The sequence below is a fragment of the Danio rerio genome, chromosome 21 (genome assembly GCF_049306965.1).
Source record: "Danio rerio strain Tuebingen ecotype United States chromosome 21, GRCz12tu, whole genome shotgun sequence".
In the NCBI taxonomy this organism is placed as follows: domain Eukaryota; kingdom Metazoa; phylum Chordata; class Actinopteri; order Cypriniformes; family Danionidae; genus Danio; species Danio rerio.
This window is the reverse complement of record NC_133196.1, coordinates 33,009,984-33,029,549: the sequence shown is the minus strand read 5'-3', so window position 1 is coordinate 33,029,549 and position 19,566 is coordinate 33,009,984. Positions and strand designations below refer to the sequence as shown.

General features: G+C 34.4%; 1 long non-coding RNA gene across 2 annotated transcripts in view; it reads left to right on the top strand.

The window, feature by feature from the left end:
* Positions 1-19,566, top strand: part of LOC137488827 (uncharacterized) — a 37,386-nt gene extending 17,820 nt beyond the window's left edge. The window contains exons 2-4 of one of the 2 annotated variants that reach the window (XR_012397240.1): positions 2,823-2,947; positions 4,076-4,144; positions 17,795-19,566. This is a non-coding gene — a long non-coding RNA (uncharacterized lncRNA). Of the gene's footprint in view, positions 1-2,822; positions 2,948-4,075; positions 4,145-5,261; positions 6,056-17,794 lie in introns of those variants that run through there. The other variant, XR_012397241.1, reaches the window with a different exon arrangement.

Below are 19,566 nucleotides of genomic sequence, written 5' to 3'. Positions count from 1 at the left end.
CCTCATCTTCACAGAGGCTTTTTCTATTTGACTTAAAGTATATGCGAGACTTTTCAAAGCCATATTGAGTCGATAGTTTCAGATGTCGGGCACATGGTGATTTTCCACCAGACAGAAGAGAAGGTGATGCTCTGATTTATCATGCTCTTGTATGTAGCCACAGGGTTCAACAGAAGATCCCAGTAATCCATCAGTGGTAACGGATGTAAATGCCTGTCTGGGATCCAGTTTAGCTGAAACTCCCGGTTCAGATGCTTGTTCTTGTGCTCTTTGTGACTTGATGAAAGGAGAATATGGAAATGAGTCACAAACGTTTGCATGTCCACCTGCACAGACATGTAAAGACTCTGGAAAGGAGTCATTTGATAATGAGTATCCCATTTAAGCTTATTCCATATTCCAGTGTCACATTTCGCAGTCCGTTAGGAAACAATTATAATCAGTGTTGGCAATACACTACACATCAGTTAAATGGATAGTTAACCCAAAATTAACATTTATTTAATAATTTACTCCAAAATTTGTTTGAGTTTCTATTTTTTCGTTAAACACAAAAGAAGATATCTTGAAGAATGTTGGTTGCTGGTACCCATTGACTTCCATAGTCATTTTTTCCCTACTATGGAAATCGATAGATTCCAACAACCAACATTCTTCAAAATATTTTCTTTTGTGTTCAACACAAGAAGAAAAGGTTTACAACCACTTGAGGGTGAGTAAATGATGAGGTTGTTTTCATTTTTGGCAGAATTATCCCTTTGTCCCATGTAAGGTACAGTCAAACTACCCTTCTAAAAAGTAGCTGTTTTTTTCATAATGACAAATATTAAATAAATAAAAATGAATGAGGAATCTTTTAAAATATTTGTATATTATATAATACAATTATATTATGACAACAACACTTAGGGCCCTATCATACACCTTGCGCCATAAGGCGCAAGACATGTTTGGCACGATTTGTTGCGATTTTCAGACCAGCGCAACCTTAATTTTCACTTTTTGCGCCATGTAAAAAATTTAAGAATTAAAATGTTACAAATGCTAATATTTACTAGATATAAAAAAACAATACCTCCATGCTTCTTCATGTCAGGCGGCTTTTTTCAGTTTGACATGACAACTGTTTTTTGACCACATTTCATTATTATTGTTAATTTATTCGTTAGCTGGAAATAATTTTGAAACAAATTTTCAGAGGAGTGCATACAACAATGTTTCCTGATCCACTAAAGTAAACGAGGGACGTAAAGAGAAAGTAAAGATACCGAATGGAGGAGACTCATTCTTTATTCTCACGCTGCAGATAGTCTGTTTAACAATTTTCTCACTATTAAAGCATTCAGTTTTCCACTTACAATGTCCGCCATGTAAATAGCAATTGTGCCATGGCGAAATGCAACTGACTCTTAAAGGGTTTGTGAGATGAGATTCTGATTGGTTTAATGCACGTTATTCTCAAAACACACTCATAACTCACAATACTGTTAGACCAAGCGCCAGGGTGCAGAGCATATTTTTCCTTCCTTAAAATAGTAAAAGAAGATTCGGACACACCCTTAATGCTATAATGTCCAAATTGGGACAAATTAGCTCATATATAGGGGCCAAATTCTGGACTTTGTCAAAAGGGGGTGAGAAAACAAATTAATATAATAGGAAACAATAAGGGAAATAAATGGTTAAAAAAAGTAGAAATAAAGACCATGTTTCAGTAAGATGTTTTGAAAATCCTCCAGGATGCATGTACAATACAGTATGGACATCATTATGAGTGTATTTTGATAAAACAGAGTGACTTTTTGCTCTCTGCTGGTGATGAGGTTAAAGATGTGACAGCATCTGAAATATAGTTACAGAATGACAGTTACAGTGCTCAGCATATGTAAGTACACCCCTCACAAATGTTTGAAAAAAATATTTTTATTAGGAAGCTAATATTATATTTGTGCATATACATTAAATTAGTCAGTACTGAAGTCAAATCTGGAGCTAATCCAAGAATATAACTTACGATAATGGTACTAAAACTAGCACACCCAAATTTATAATAAAGAAAAAATATCAAATATAAATTTTAAAAAGAGAATCAAAAAAGAGAAAAGTTTTGTTGAAATTTTGTTGGTTGTAATTTTTTTGCAATATTTTGCTTGATGCTTGAATTTAATTGTATTATCTTTCAATTTCTAAATATGTTTAATAACTAAATATTATTTTAATAAATATATCTGTTTAATAAATCTGTTTCTTTTAAATGCACCAAAATACATTGCCCATACTCACTTTGAAATGGATACAAATATTCATTTTCAAAATGGGGAGAACTCGATTATGCTGAGCACTGTACAAGTTACATTGTGTCTCTTTCATTTGTTTAGGTAAAAACACGCATGTTTATGAAAGACAAAAGCAGCACAAAAAAATGACAGTATGTGATACATTTACCATGTTAAAAAGAAAAAGTAACGTCATGAGATTTTATTTTTTGGGGTTGTTTATGCATAACCAAAAAAGAGGAGAGTTTTATCCTATCTCTATATCCTTTCATCCTAACTATCTCTATTAGAGTGTTCTTATAGTTAGCTACTCCCCAGACCTTAAAGATATTATAAACATAGTCATTGTGGTTAAATGTTTGCATAATTCATTGTGATTATGGTGTTTTGGTGCCAATATTTATTAACGCCGAGACAAATCTGTTTGGAAACGTTAAAGCTAATCCTCTGGCCAGACGATGACAAGCCAGAATTCACTCCGACTGTCGCCAAAAAGTGTCTCAAAGTGTGAGAGTTGGTGTTGTTTTTGTATCTGGCTTCTCTCAGGCGTCCTGAAGGAAACCCGTGGGACTGGTGCTGATCTATAGGGGTAGAGAGCTGGGATATAGGGGTCCGACAAGCGATCAACGAAAATGAGGCATGCCGGGGCAGGACATGTGGCACAGAGAGAGGTTTGTTCATATCTAATGTTATCTCAGACTGATGTTCAATGCTCTGCTTTACACAATCGCCTGCCTGAAGAATGAGGAGGTGAGGACAGTTTCACACTTCCTTCCTTGAATAATTGTGCAACTGACCACAGCTTTCGAAGTGGATGAACTTTCATTTTTGATTAGTGCTCACTTTATAAATTCGGGGATGCAAAATTATTATATATTTATTTTTTTTACATTAAGTAAATAGTTAAATGTAGTTTGGATTTACAGTAGTTTCTTTTTCTTTCTTGTAGCTTTGGTATTTTCATTATGCAAAATGCTGTCATTGTTAAGACTGTAATAAAATAAAATAAAATAAAGATGATGTAATCTAAATGTAATTTATGGTATTTTAAATCAGATGACAAATAGTGTAATATGATATATAATTAAATAACGTGTTAATGGACAAATAAATAAAACATGTTTATTTAAATTAATTTATTAAAATTTTTTGAATAGGTGGCTCACAGCAAGGTCACTGGGTTAAGTGCCGGATGGGCCAGTTGTTGGCATTTCTGTGTGTAGTTTGCATGTTCTCCCCGTGTTGTTTTCTCAGGGAGCTCTGGTTTCCCCCACAGTCCAAAGACATGCGCTATAGGTGTTTCCCAGTACTGGGTTGCAGGTGGATGGGCATCCGCTGCATAAAATCAATCCAGGCTCATTTTGAAAACGTACCCCTATATACATTTCGGGAGAACTACAAATACATCTCTGGAGCTAGCCGATGTGTACGCTTCTTGAGATTTCAAATTTCTCTTGTGAGTGCCATTTGTGGCTGCTGTTTTCACGTAAATCCACTAGACCGATAGACTGATCCCCCCGATGCCTTCCCTAAACCCAACCAAAAGTGTTTTTAAAAGCAACGACTGACCCATACACCCACTTCCTTAAACCCAACCGACAGTTTTAGAAAGCAATCCAGAAAAAGAAAAGCCCTAGTCTGTCTTTCACCACGTTGTCAGATTTTACCTTATTCTCACACTGTTATTTACTTGTATATTTTATTTTTTGCCTTCTGTTTTTGTCCTACCCGCTTTCTTCAACTGTTCTTCGACGGATGCGAACTCTGTTGTTGTGGTTAACTCCTCTCTGCATCTCAAGTTCGTCGACATACCTGTCGAACTAACTGGACAAACTGGTAACAGTGGGAAAGCAGTCAGCGGTCAGCTGGTAAGTGCAAAAAGAAACGACGTTCACTTTAAAGATGAAATGCAGCCATACGTACTTCTGGCTACATAATTCACGATCTCCAGAAACTTATTTAGGGCTACATTTTCAGAATGAGGCCATGTTGTGTAAAACATATGCTGGAATAGTTGGCAGTTCATTCCGCCGTGGCGACCTCTGGAAAAAAAGACTAAGCTGCAGGAAAATGAATGAAATTTCGTGAATAAACGTTAACTGAAAAAAAGAAATATTTTTAAAAAATTAAACTTTAATTAAGCTTTATTTTCACTAAACTTTGATTGTAAATAATTAAAATGTACCGTTCTAATAAAAAAATCATATAGATGTCAAAAGCTAAATATCATAAAATTACATACCCATACCAATTTTTTTTATTAATTGTTGAAATGAATTAAAATAATAAAAAAAAAATTTAAACTAATGCCCACACAAAAATGTTGCCACAGAAGGAGGACTTAGACGAGGACTAACTAAGTAAATAGTTTGTGGCCCGGGGCCAGTGTGTGAGATGCTCGGTGTGGATTCACACAGAGAAACAGAGATACTAAAAAACACAGGAAGCAAACAATAAGTATAACTCATAGGTAACTGCAGTAGATTGACCGTTTATGTCCTTCTCGATGCGACAAGGCCAGACCCTCAGTGAAGAAACATGCAGGTATATATGGGTGACTATTGATAATGACATTAAGGTGCGCTGGGTGCTCAGAATTCAGGTGACAGAGATCTTGCTGATTGCGATGACTGAGGATGGGGTGAATGTAAGTTGGAAAAACCTGGCCTGGCTGTGACAAATGTCTTACAACAACAATAAATAAAATATTTAACATAACAGTAATACTTTATTCTTATTCTCACACATTCTCACTTATTAGCATGCCTATTATAAACATATTAGCTGTTTATTAGAGCATGTAAAGTCCATATTCTGTATGATCATATTCTACATCCCTAATCCTAACTCATTAACTATTAGTAAGCTGGAATTTAGTTTAAACTTTTGTAGTAAATGGTTTGTTAATAGAATTTAACCCTAAAATAAACCGTGACCAACATGGGAAACATTCATTCATTCATTTTTTTCAACTTTATTTCACAGGTAGTCACAGCGGAATGAACCGACAACTATTCCAGCATATGTTTTACATACCAGATGCCCTTTCAGCCACAACCCAGTTACAAGAAACACCCATACACTGTCACATTCACACACACACACACACACACACACACACACACACACACACACACCAGGAGGAAACCCACGCAAACTCTGGGAGAACATGCAAGCTCCACAGAGAAATGCCAACTAACCCAGCCAGAACTCGAACCAGCAAGCTTCTTGCTCTTCAGTGACCTTCAGTGCTAACCACCGTGCCGCCCCTTTAAGAAACATAAAACATTTAAAGTATTAAATATGATCAAGTTAACAGACCAATTAACAACCTATCACACATGACATCACACGGTCCCCGGTTGCCAAAAAAGACTGCAATAGCAAACATGCTATACTGAATCATACACATTTCAGCAAAAACAGTTACATGTGGTTAATTAAACTGCGGACACTGAATGCTAAGAATGAAACGTGTAAGTTATTAACGTAAACTTGTTTTTATATTCACACAATTATTCAGTGACAACTTGTGACACGCTCCCTGTATTGTTTATCACGGCACTTTGAATATTCGGTCTGAAATAACCTGCAAGTGTGACTTGAAAACAACATTAACACTGTTTATTTGACTGAACAATGTTGTACTTTGATAGTCATTGGCTGCTAATGGGATTTCGCTAATAAGAGTTTGCAAATAATACTTTCATGAAATTTTTTTAGGAGAAAGTCCTAATGTGCGAATAAAAAACTAACTTTACCTCTGTGTAAGTTCACATACCCTGTGGTACAGGTGTAGTTCGCTGTCAGAATGCAGTTGTATTGCTTGTTGATGATTACTCAGGCCTTGTACAGCTCTGTCTTCTTGTCTTTGGCTAGGCAGAATCTCAGTTTTTAGCACTGCATAGTATTGAATCTGGTAATCATGAAACATTATTTCTTGCACATGACCACACAGAACAACATTGCTTGCATCAAAAGACTTGTAGGCCTAGAACTTCTCTCTTGTAAAATCACTTGGAGCTTCAATGCGACTGTATATTTGGGGATGGATGCTTGGCCATTTTGTCTTATTCGATATCCATTGGGAGGGTGCTATCGCAAATGGACCTGTCAGATGAACGCCGCTCACTGTACCGTTAATTTTGCCGAATCATTGTGCTTATCACTGGGTGACGAGCTGTTATAATATGCTGAAAGCATTATGTAAATAATATATATATATATATATATATATATATATATATATATATATATATATATATATATATATATATATATATATATATATATATATATATATATATATATATATATATAAAATATGTAATCTTTATATCTTATTTTAAAGACAACAACAAACTCTGTTTCGCATCAGATGTCATTCCCTCTCTGTAAATGTTAGCGCTCCCGGGTTTTTTCTGCCACCTCCTTGCGTGCATAAACTGTGTTTACAAACATGGTAATTGGTCTATAAATAAATGTAAAAAATGAGAAAATTTGATATATTTTTCTCTAGTGTGTGAATTGATTTATTTGACGCTCAGGGTTTGGAGTTTTAACGAGTGAATGCGGGTGAACGAGTGAACATTGACTGGTTTCTATTGTTCGTTCATCATCAGAGGAGATTTCTAACACATCCACACGCAGTCACTTGCCGTTCTTTACTCAGAACAGAGTAACAAAACTCCTCTAGCTCTTGGTAAACGATGAGCACACGTCAAGATTCAGTTACAGCCTGTGCAAAACTGTTACTTTCAAAATGGCGGTTTTCACGTGTCACTGCAAACCAATGAATGGCTTGCCTGAGGACACATTCTGTGCCTGTGTGTGTTTCCGCAAAGTTATTTGTGTTTGTAATAATTTTGACCGTTCTTCTAGAGTTACGTTTGTGAGCTCAGGCTGATGGACGAGAAGCTCTAGCTCACTGCTCTAATTTATCACAAAGGTATTCAGTCGGGTTGAGGTCTGGACACCAAACTCGCTCATCCGTGTCTTTAGTGTTCAGTCATGTTGGAACAGGAAAGGGTCATCCCAAAACTGTTCACACATAGTTGAGAGCATAAACATATCTAAAATGTCTTGGTCTGCTGAATCACAAGGGGTTCAATTGAACTAAGGGGACAAGCCCATCCTCTGAAAAGCAACCGTAATCGGAGGTCTAGAGCTACTGACTTTGCAGAAAGTTGCTGACTTCTTCTCACTGTTTACATCATCATGCACTGACACTATGATTTTACATGGCTACATGGTTGTTCCCAACTCAACTGCTTCCAGTTAGTTATAAATAGGCCCACATGGAATTTGCATGCACAGAACTCTGCAGATTTTCTAGAAATTTACGCAGAATTCTGCAGATCTTTAGCCCATCAATTCTGTTTATTTTCTTGAGTAAATGTGTGCAAATCTATATTTATTCAGTTTTTCAATTAATTACAGTAATATTATTGACTACTATCAAAATGTTCATCTGATTTATGTACAATGCAATTTGGACAGTAATATTTTCTGCATTTTAAACAAATCCAGTTAGGGTACCAGCATCTGTTAAAAGGGGTGTGATTACCTGAGGTGTACACTGGACTAGTTATTGATAGTGGAGGATGATTTAAGGTTAGCCGTTTTGGAAAATCAACACAAATTGGCTTGTTCTTCTGTCAGAAACAGGCTCAGCCATACCTATGACAGAATTTCGCATGCTCAAACTCTAGTATGATCGGGGCATTACTCAACCCATAACTTCATAACTTGAGTGTTCGAAATTGTTAGTGTAATTAATCATTATATCTTATTTCAAAGACAACAACAAACTCTGTTCGCATCAGATGTCATTCCCTCTCTGTAAATGTTAGCGCTCCAGGGTTTTTTCTGCCACCTCCTTGCGTGCATAAACTGTGTTTACAAACATGGTAATTGGTCTATAAATAAATGTAAAAAATGAGAAAATTTGATATATTTTTCTCTAGTGTGTGAATTGATTTATTTGACGCTCAGGGTTTGGAGTTTTAACGAGTGAATGCGGGAATGAACTCTTACTAATGAACATTGACTGGTTTCTATTGTTCGTTCACCATCAGAGGAGATTTCGCATTCTCAAACTCTAGTATGATCGGGGCATTACTCAACCCATAACTTCATAACTTGAGTGTTTGAAATAAATCTTTCTGTGAAATGATTTCATGGTTGGGGCGAGTGGTTAGCACTGTCGCCTCACAGCAAAAGGGTTGCTGGTTCAAATCCCAGCTGGGCATTTCTGTGTGGAAACCTCCGGGTGCTCCCGTTTACCCCACAGTCCAAAAACATGTGTTATAGGTGAACTTAATAAACTAAATTGGCTATAGTGTGTGTGTGTGTGTGTATGGGTGTTTCCCAGTCTTGGGTTGCAGCTGGAAGGGCATCGGCTGTATAAAACATATGCTGGAAAGGTTGACAATTCATTCAGCTGTGTCGACCCCTGATGAATAAAGGGACCAAACCAAAAAGAAAATATTAATTATTTATTATTTATTTATTATATTAAATATTAATTAATGAAAGATTTCATGGTTGTGTTTTTAGTCGCTCAGAATCAATTAAAGCAGTTAAATTATCTGCTTTGTTTGACTTCCCCCCTTGTCTCTTCTTAGTGGTGTAATAAAATTTTAATGGAAAAAAGTATCTGGTTAGATGGATGCAGCAGTTTTCTCCACACCTGCACTTTATGTGGCTGCAGGGCGTTTTTAATCATGTCGTCCCAATCTACCTCGCCATCGGCCTATGTGTTTACAAACAACACTGACCCATTGATGCGACATGTGTCAGTAAACAGCAGGCACACTTGCATCATCGGTGGACAAGAGACAGTTCAATAGAGCAGCCACCTCGACAAGGCCAGACAGCACTCCACCTATTGTATGTGTGTATGTGTGTGTGTGTGTGTGTGTGTGTGTGTTTGAAGGCAGGACGAGGTTACACAGAGTCCACAAAGTGACCTGAGTGGCACATGTCAGTTTTATCAGTGAATCTGGATGATCTGGTGATCACGAGGACTCTGTTGTCATGCATAGACAAGAAGACTGAGACCCTAACGCTATTATAAGTGGATTTAAATGAGTTTGAACGAGAGGGAGATACAGGGAGGTCTAAAAACTAAAAAGAGCCTTTTATGAGATGAAATGGTTTCAGGAATGTTAAAGGTTTTTCACAGAACCATTCATGTTTAAGGGATCGTTCATCCAAAAGTGAAAATTTTCTCACCATTTACTTTCCCTCAAGTGGGTCCCTCAAGAGATTATTTCTCTGTTGAACACAAAAGAAGATATTTTAAAGAATGTTAGAAACCAGTATCTAATGACTTCCATAATAGTATGAAAAACAAATACTATGGTATTCTATTCCGTGGTGACAGGTTTACCATATTTTTAAGTTTTGTGTTTAACAGAAAAAGCAAACTAATACAGGTTTGAAACCACTCGAGAGTGAGTAAATAGTAGGGATGTAACGATTCCCTTTACTCACGATTACGATTCACAATACTAATCTCATGATTTTTTAACAAAATTATTTTTAACTAATTTAAGGTGAAGAACCCTTTCATTTTTTTCTTAAATGATGCACATTTATTGCAAAATAATATATTTGATGCCATTACTAAATTGCTATTTTCCTAAAAACAAATAAATTCAGTAATAATAAAAAGATTACTACAAACTAAAGAGACTCATTAATATAAACAAACTAAAACAGTAGCTGTGCTAATATTTAAACATTTTAAAGAGAAATATCAGCATGTCTATGTTTTCTGGTATAAGCTGAGATCTTTGCACATTTACAACGTCCCCTGCTGATGAACAAACTTTTTCACTGGGGACTGAGATGGCTGGTGTGGAGAGAGCAGTGTGTGAAGAGTGTTCAATATAAGCCCTCCACTGGCATAAAATACTGATTATATAATGACTTATTATAATATAGGATAGAGACAGGAGTTGAACATGATTATGAAGGTGAATAATAAATATTAATTGCATAATTAATTAGTATAAGTATCAGTGTAATACACTTAAGAATAGATCATCTTGAACATTTTTAAATATTCAATAATAATCAGCAAATTATTAAATATGCATAAACTCAAAAGGAGAGGGTAAAATAATCTAATACCTGCTTCTGTTAAAGAACAACTTTCTTTTTCAGTCTAAAAAAAATTTCACTATGAAAACACTTTTTTGCGTATAGATGTCTGTCACAGTAGTTTTTCACTGTGCTGATGGTTTATGTGCATCATAGTCGTTGTTCTGTTAGTGTAAGTAAAGGTCTTTTTGTAGTATTTGCACACGGTTTGTGTTTGTCTGGCGCACTTCACCGCTGCCATTTATTCTGCCGCCCCACCTCTTGCTCGCTGCTGATGTGCAGGTAAAGCGAGTTTGCCCCCTCAACACAAACACAATGCCCCCTCTGTTTAAAAAAATGTATTACGATTCATTCATCATCTGTATCGATTTGAATCGTCACATATTTGAATCGATTTTCAACTGACTCACGGTGAATAGTTACATCCCTAGTAAATGGTGTGTACATTTTTCTTTTTTCGGTGAAATAATCTTTTAATAAAGATCATAATGGGAACAATCTCAAATGTTATTTGTATATTGCTTGAGGAACTTTTTCCTTTTTTAGCTTTTTGGTGAAACTTTCCTCTAACACTCTCTTTCCAAAGGTAATGTATCTTTAATGTTTATACACTATCAGAAATAAAGGCACAAAATCTGTCAGTGGGGCGGCACTTTATCAAAAGGTTTACTTTTGTACCATAAAGATGGACAATAGTAACATTAGAGTACACTTTTATACCTTTTAATGTTCCGTTTTGTACCATTTAGAATACTATGAGGTACACATTTGTACTTTTTAGGTATTATTATGTACTCTTAAGGACCTATTAGGAACAAAAATGTGACAGATGTTGTCATAAATCTTTATTTCTGAGAGTGCCCTTTAAAAATGCTGGGCTACTTCAACCCAATGCTAGGTGTAATATGCACTAAACCAACTGCTGGATTAAATTTTTAAATGACTATAATAGGGCCGGAGCCGGCAAAGTGGCTCAGTGGTTAGCACTGTCACCTTACAGCAAGAAGGTCGTTGGTTTGAGTCCCGGTTGGGCCAGTTGGCATTTTTGTTTTCATGTTCTTCCCATGTTCATGTGGGATTCATGACATGTGCCATATAGGTGAATTGAATAAACTAAACTGTTGGAGAGTGTATGGGTGTTTCCCAATACTTAGTTGTGGCTGGAAGGGCATCTGCTGCATAAAACATATGCTGGAATAGCTGGCAGTTCATTAGGCTATGGTGACCTCTGGAATAAAGACTAAGCCATTGGAAAATGGATGAATGAATGTATAATAGGATCAACTTTAACCCAATGTCTAGTTATTCCATATTTTACTCAATGTGGGTTAATATAACCCAGTTTGTAGGGTTTTCACAATACCTTCAGTTCAGGCCACGACATTAAACCAGCTGAAGTATCACAATAACAAGTAGTATCGCGATACTGTATTAATTCATAACTCAAATTTACGAAATAAAGCAAATTTTCAGAAATACTATGTTTTACATGTCATAATAATTAAATTCAATTCAGAATTTCGTTATTTTTGAAAAACATATTATTTGTACACACTTTCTCTGTATGTATATATATATATATATATATATATATATATATATATATATATATATATATATATATAATATTAATAAAATAATTCATTGATCACGCCATATGATCTGTCATGACAGCAGCGAACTGTGACCCATATGCAGACAGTTAAAGTAAAAGTAAAATAAAGTGGTCTATTGATTATTTTCTGGCCCAAATGTAACGACGATACTACTCTTTACAAACTACATTGGCACAGCCAGTAATTTGGAGCTATAGTATCTTGGTGCTACCAAAGTACCGGTGAATCATGCAAGTGTGTAGGATGCTAAAATGAAATGTTCCCTTGATGTTTTTCTTTTCACCTCCAAATAATCAGGAAAAATGTTTTTAGAATAAACAAAAAAGGTGAAAATGTTAAAAATGGGACATTTTCAGAACAGTAACATTTCCACAACCTAAAGGAAACATTCTCGAAATGTTATTTCAGCATATTTCTTCAGCTAGGGTAATCCCCAACAGATGCATTGGCATTTCTAATTATACGATCAGCGTCAGAATGAGTGTGTGTTTTCAGTGTGCCGCAGATGAAGCCAGAGGCAGTGTGATCTCGATCAGACTCAGGCACCTGCCTATAAACACACGGCACACTCTCTGTGTTGTTAGATTCAATCGATTAGATCAAAGTGACACATCAGAAGGTCGAGCACACACTGAATGCACTGTTTAGACAGTAAACAGTGCAGGAATCAAGGGCTGTGGATGTTTGAGGCATAGATGATTGTCAGGTCGTCTGTGTCCTCTAGATATTGATCATTCACTGCTTAAGCAGGCCATTGCCATCATTATACTTCATTATTACATTACTGCTTTATACAGTGGGACCATATAAAAAAGTTATTTAAATCAGATTGTGTGTTTAAGAATGTAGATTGTGAGGAAAATGTCCTGATCCTGATGTTAATGAGGTTTGTGTCGCTGTGGTCGAAACCAAGGAAGCTTTATCAGCTGAATAAATGTCTTGAAGAAGCAAAGTCTCTAACATAAGAGAGTGAGTTAAGATTTCATCATCAGTATTTATTTATTAACTGTTAATTTTTTTATTTAAATGCTTCAGTTTGCCGTTTTTCTTGTGTTATGGATTTTTTACATATTTAGTTTTTTAAATTATATCTTCGGCAGCAATATCCATTAAAGTTCATTAAAATAACATTAACATGGATTTTAGAACAATTTACAGTTTTAAATTGTGATTTTTAAATGATAAATAGTTTTTTTTTATTTCATTTAAACAGATTAACAAGTTTAGCACTAGCAAGTGAGTTTTTTATACTAAATTAAGAGTTTTTGCTTTTGTACAAATTGTATAATCAGCATAAAACCCAAAAGTTAATATCAAAAGATGAATACTGAAATACGTACACATTTTCTTTTTAAATGGGTAGATTTTTATTGCGTATAAATAATCATCAATTGGCTTCAATGTAGCATTTTTAACTTAATGCATTTATTTTCATCTTCATTACAAACTGTATCTTAAGCATAATAAATAACAAAATTAAATACAGTTGAATTGTTATGCCCCCTGAATTATTAGCCCCCCTGTTTGTTTGTTTTTTTACCCAGTTTTTGTTTAACGGAGAGAAGATGCCCAAACATAATAACAAAATAGTTTTAATAACTCATTTCTAATAACTGATTTATTTTATATTTGCCATGATGACAGTAAATACTATTTGACTAGATATTTTTCAAGACACTTCTATACAGCTTAAAGTGACATTTAAAGGATTACTGGGTTACAGTTTGTATCATTGCAAATGGAAAAAGAAATTACAAATTCAGAATTTGTGCATTTATTTGTTTTGTTAATTTTTACATTATTATTATTATTATTTTTGATTTTAGTCAATAGACTTTTATTTTTAACTATGTTTGTTCGATACAAATTCTATCACAGTGTAAATGGAAGATAATAAAAAACACAAAATAAACCCATGGTATTTTTTTTTTTTTTTAATTATGTGGACTAAGGCACAGTGCATTTTTAATTACAACCCTATTATCAGCATTTGGCAGTGCAGAATCATAAATATATACAGCTGAAGTCAGAATTATTAGACCCACTAAGTTTTACTGTGAGTTCTAAGTTTATTTGATCTTTGTCATGATGAAATGAAGATAATATTTGACTAGATATTTTTCAAGACACTTCTATATAGCTTAAAGTGACATTTAAAGGCTTAACTAAGTTAATTAGGTTAACTAGGCAGGTTAGGGTAATTAGGCAAGTTATTGTATAATGATGGTTTGATCTGTAGACTATCGAAAAAAAATTATAGCTTAAAGGGGCTAATTATTTTGACCTTAAAATGATGTTTAAAAATTAAAAACTGCTTTTATTCTAGCCAAAATAAAACAAATAAGACTTTCTCCAGAAGGAAAAAAATATTATCAGACATATTGTGAAAATTTCCTTGCTGTGTCATTTAGGAAATATTTAAAAATAAATAAATAAATAAATAAATAAAAGGGGCATTCATAATCCCCACATTTCTCCAAGCAATCTGTCTACTTAGAGAGTTAAATGTGATTTTTTTAATAGTGAGATGTTTAGAGGTTTAGAAAACTAAAAGCCTGTTTAAGCAGTGAAGATCAGCTGACTCGCTGCTCTTTAATCTGAAGTAATGATCTTCCTGCTGGATTTTTCACCTACAAATTCCTCATCCAAATGAGCATTTTTGTGTCTTCATTTAACCACTGACTCCAACCAACTGGTTCAATTTATCAGCTCATTTATCAGCTCATATTCAAATTTTTAGTGTTCATTTTTTATCTGCATTCCCAGGTCCTGACACGCAATAAAAAGAGCCACAAGCTGTGTTTGACACTATTCTATATGATCCATATAGTTTTAGTGGATGCCAATCAGCAGATTCAAAGCCTTAGGGTTGAGTAAACGAGCCACTAACGTACAATAAAATATGTCACGGCACCTTTATCAGTCATGCGAGATCGTTACGTTTAGTTCACTTTTGAACACTGGTATAAATAGTTAATTTTATTTTAGTATCTAATAAATTATTGTAATTTTATTAATATATTTGAAGAAGTTTTTGTTTTTAGATTTTTAGATTATATTTGAATTTCAGTTAGTTATATAGTCTTTTTCTTTTATAACATAATTATAGTTTTATTTATTCATTTTAATTCTGTCAGTATGATTTAATATGCATTTGTAAGATATTGTAGTTTTTATTTATAAATTTGAATGACCTTTTTTAGCAATTTTCGTTGTCATTTCAAAGTATTTGCTATAATTATAATTTTTTTATTCTATTCTATTTTAGTATCTAATAAATTTTTTCATAAATTTGAATAAGTTAGTTAAACTCTTGTCATTTTTTAAAAATGTTTATAGTTTTATTTACTCACTTTAATTCTGTCAGGACGACTAAACATGCAATTATGAGTTATCATTGCAGTTTTTATTCATAAATTTGAATGAGCTTATTAAAGCCGTTTTCACTGTAATTTCTATTTTATTATATTAGTTGTTTTACTTTAATGCTATAAATAATTCAGTCAGCATGTTTACTTTTTTACTGTACCACTGAAACTAGAACACTTTTAAACACAAATGGTAACAAAAGTGTTGTGTAAACAGCAACATGGATACTGATATTTACTTTGTTGAATAAAATAATAAAAATAAATAATAAATAGCATCAAGCTTCCACTTAGCCAGTTTTGGAGACTCTGGTAGCCAGGCAATGGAGTGGTGACGTCATGAACACATGATCTATCAATCCAGAACAGAAAAGTCAGCACGGTCAGTAACCGTGTAATATATCTGGAATAACTGCAATATTGGCAGCACGGTGGTGGAGTAGAAAGCACAATCGTCTTACAGCAAGAAAGTTGCTGATTTGAGCCCCAGGTGGGTCAGTTGGCATTTCTTTGTGGAGTTTGTATGTTCTCCCCGTGTTGGTGTAGGTTTACATGTGCTAGGTGAATTGGGTAATTTAAAAATTGTCCATAGTGGATGTGTGTGAATGAGATCACACATGGATGTTCCCCAGTGATTGCTTGCTTAATGACATCCCTGCAGGCACAGGACGTCAACATGACGTCATATTGATGTTGTACGTCGTAGGGACGTTGGATTTTGTTTGGAAATAAAAATCGGGTTGACTTCCCCAACATCAGGCCAACATCAAGTCAACGTCAATGTCCAACCTAAAATCAACCAAATATCAACATCTAATTATGTTGCATCTTGACGTTGTGTGGACATTACCACTATGACATCTATCAGACTCAACTAAATATTAACGTAATTTGACGTCGTTATTAGATGTCAAAATAACGTTGTCCTTAGATGCAGGCTAGACATTAAATTTTGTTCACCTGACGTCATGACCTAAATCTAACCTAATATTAAGGTCTTATGAGGTTGTGTGCCTGCTGGGATATGATGAATTTTTTTTATACTTTGATTTTCCTGTAAACCCAAAGGAATATGCCTCTGTAAGTGTAGCTATCTCTTCTAGTATTGTTTCATTATATGGAAATCTTTCATACTCTAACGCATCTTTTCTTCACCCTGCTGATACTTTCTGTGGCTAATTTTGGTTTATATTAAGCAAAAAGAATAATAATAAGAAGAAGAACATACGTCTACTATTCCAAAAAAGAGCTGCTTAGTAACCCTAATGTCACTTTCTAATGATTTATTCAAAATATTAATTGAAGGAACACTTGGGTATTCTCTAATAAATATATGTAATTACAAATCAAATCAAAGAAATCTCATTTAAGATACTATGTTATTTTTACCCAGTTAAGCATTTTTAACCAGATTTATTAAAGACATAGTTGTCAATCATTCGTTCTGTTCATTAAACCCAGAAACAGTACCTCATGTTTTCTGGCATTGTCAATATACTGAAAATTTATGGTGGCAGAAATCTAAATTTATAAACGAGGGAGCTGTCTAATTTTCTTTTACTGTGTGAATATTAGGGTTAGACGATTAATCGAAAAGTAATCGAAATCAACGATCAAAAGCTATAATCGGCTTCATTTTTCCAGGTCAATATTTTCAATTACTTTCCCTACCGTTTTTTGGAGGCACTTGACCTCGCTCTGTTAAGGATGATTTATACTTATTATATTATTCTGACATTATACTTCTACAAAGGACATGCGTACGATCCAACGCAGCCTTTGCCTGCCCGCGTCTCAAAACAATGTAACTCAGGGGTCACCAACCCTGTTCCTGGAGAGCTACCTTCCTGCAGATTTTAGTTGCAGCCCTGACCAAACACACCTGTTTGTAATTATCAAGTGCTGCTTTAGGTACTATTAATTGGTTCAGGTGTGTTTGATTAGGGTTGGGACTGAATTCTGCAGGAAGGTAACAGGGTTGGTGACACCTGATGTAACTACACGTAGCGCAAGTTTGATTTGGTTGGAAAATTATGTTTATGTTAACAATCTTTTGATTATATTTACCAAGTTTTATATCTATTTCTGTGTGGAGTTTGTCTGTTCTCCCTGTGTTCGCGTGGGTTCATTTCGATGTGGTGACCCTCGATGAATAAATTGACTAAGCTGCAGGTAAATGAATGTATGAATGAATGAAGTTTTATATCCATCATTGTAAATTCAGCAGTAAGAAACCTCTTTTCTCAGTGGTATTCAAAGAACTAGATATTTATATAAACACCATAAGGAAGAGTGCATACATAAAAAGCTGTAAAACTGTCTTTGTTTGACTTGTTACTGTGAGCTAGCAAGCCCTAGCTTAAATTGTAATATTTGTTTTTATTTGTTATTATCTTTCCTTTTTTTATCTGTTTGTGTTTAACAGAGGAAAGAAACTCTGACAGCTTTGGAACAAGTAAAGGGAGAGTACCCAGCAGGCACAGGCTGAAGTTTTCCCCCAATGTCATGGGATGTTGCGTTTTGGGTGAAAATGAAAATCGTGTTGACGTCAGAGCCCAAAGTCAGGCCGATGTCATTGTCCAACATTGGACATGGGGTAGCAATTTAACGTCAATATGTTGCCTCGATGTTGGATTTTGGTCACTTTCCAACACAACCTAAAATCAACTAAATATTAATGTCATTTCACACCGTTATTGGACATAAAAATAACATTGTCCTAAGATAAGGGCAACCTAAATCTATTTTAACATCTTATGATGTTGTGTGTCTGCTGGGTAAATGACGAAAGAATTAATATTGGGGGTGAAATATACTTTTAGGTTCAGATATTAATGTATTTATACATTTCTAAACATAAATAAAGATATAAATGTATGTATAGTATAGGCTAATCTGACATTTTTCATGATGTATGCCTGACTGTGATTCATTAACATCACTCCACAAATGCTCTTAACTGAACTTCACTTGTGAACCTGAATTTTCAACATGTCAACATTGTAGATATGTTTGTAAAAAAGGGACACACTCAATATAGCCTATGTTTTTGAGTTAGACAACAGCTCGTCTGATTCCCTACCATTTTTTTTCTGGAATATTGTCTTTCATCTGAGCAGGAGCTGTTTGCAACCAAAGACTTCGAGACCCTGAGGAACAAGTTTTTGTTTCATCTATCTTTTTTTGTCCCTCTGGCTGTCAAACCAGTCTTTTCCTCGTGATTAGGGTTTGTTGTTTAACGGTTGTTGTTTTTTTTAGCTGATGTGTTCCCCTCACCTCTCTGATGCTGTGGGTCAGTGGGTGTAATGACAGACTGCAGTCTTCTCTGTATTTACCTTCCGCTTCTCAGTGTTTTCTCAGATTGAGTGGCCTGAAGTGGTCTCATAATTAACACTATTTTTAAATAATGGCTGCTTTCTCTTTGCTGTGTTGTTTAACGGTTTTCATCGAGCGCGGGAAGAGTCGAAGAGTCTCTGATTCACTGCAGATCGTAGACAGTATCAGACTGAAACTCAAGCGTTGACGGCCACATCTTGATAAGCTCCGACTGATAAATCTCAATGACATACGGGTGATTTATTTATTTTTTTTTAAGATGCCATATTTCTGCACATTCATTCAGGCATTTTTATTTATTATTAACCTATAATTTAAAAAAATATATATGATTAGTTTATTTCTTGAATCGTTCAATTAGAAATACAATGTCAGTATTAGTTTTATTACGTAATAGTAGGCTACACTATACTAGATATTATTCATGTCTGCATAACTTTATTCTCTGTTATTTGAAGTATATGTATATAGATATATATCAGTCTTTTGACCATGAGTCATTGGGATCTAAAATAACAGCATTAGAAAATAACTTTCAATGTATAAAGGGGGAAAAAGACGTTTTGTTGTTAGACTATTACTTTTTTTAAATAAAATTATGTCTTGAACAAAACAAACAAACTGATTTTTTTCAGAAGAAAAAAAATCAGAATTTTATTTTTGTTTGACTGTGTGCAAATTTGACATATTTAGTGTTTGGGCTTATAGTTTTGCATCACTGCATTTATAATATCTTACATTTGTTTTTATTTATTTATTTTAGATCATCAAATTTAAGTTTAATTAACTACAATGTAATATTTATCTTAAAATTTGTTCTATTTCAGCTCATGTTTTTTTTAATTAAACGTTTTAATATAC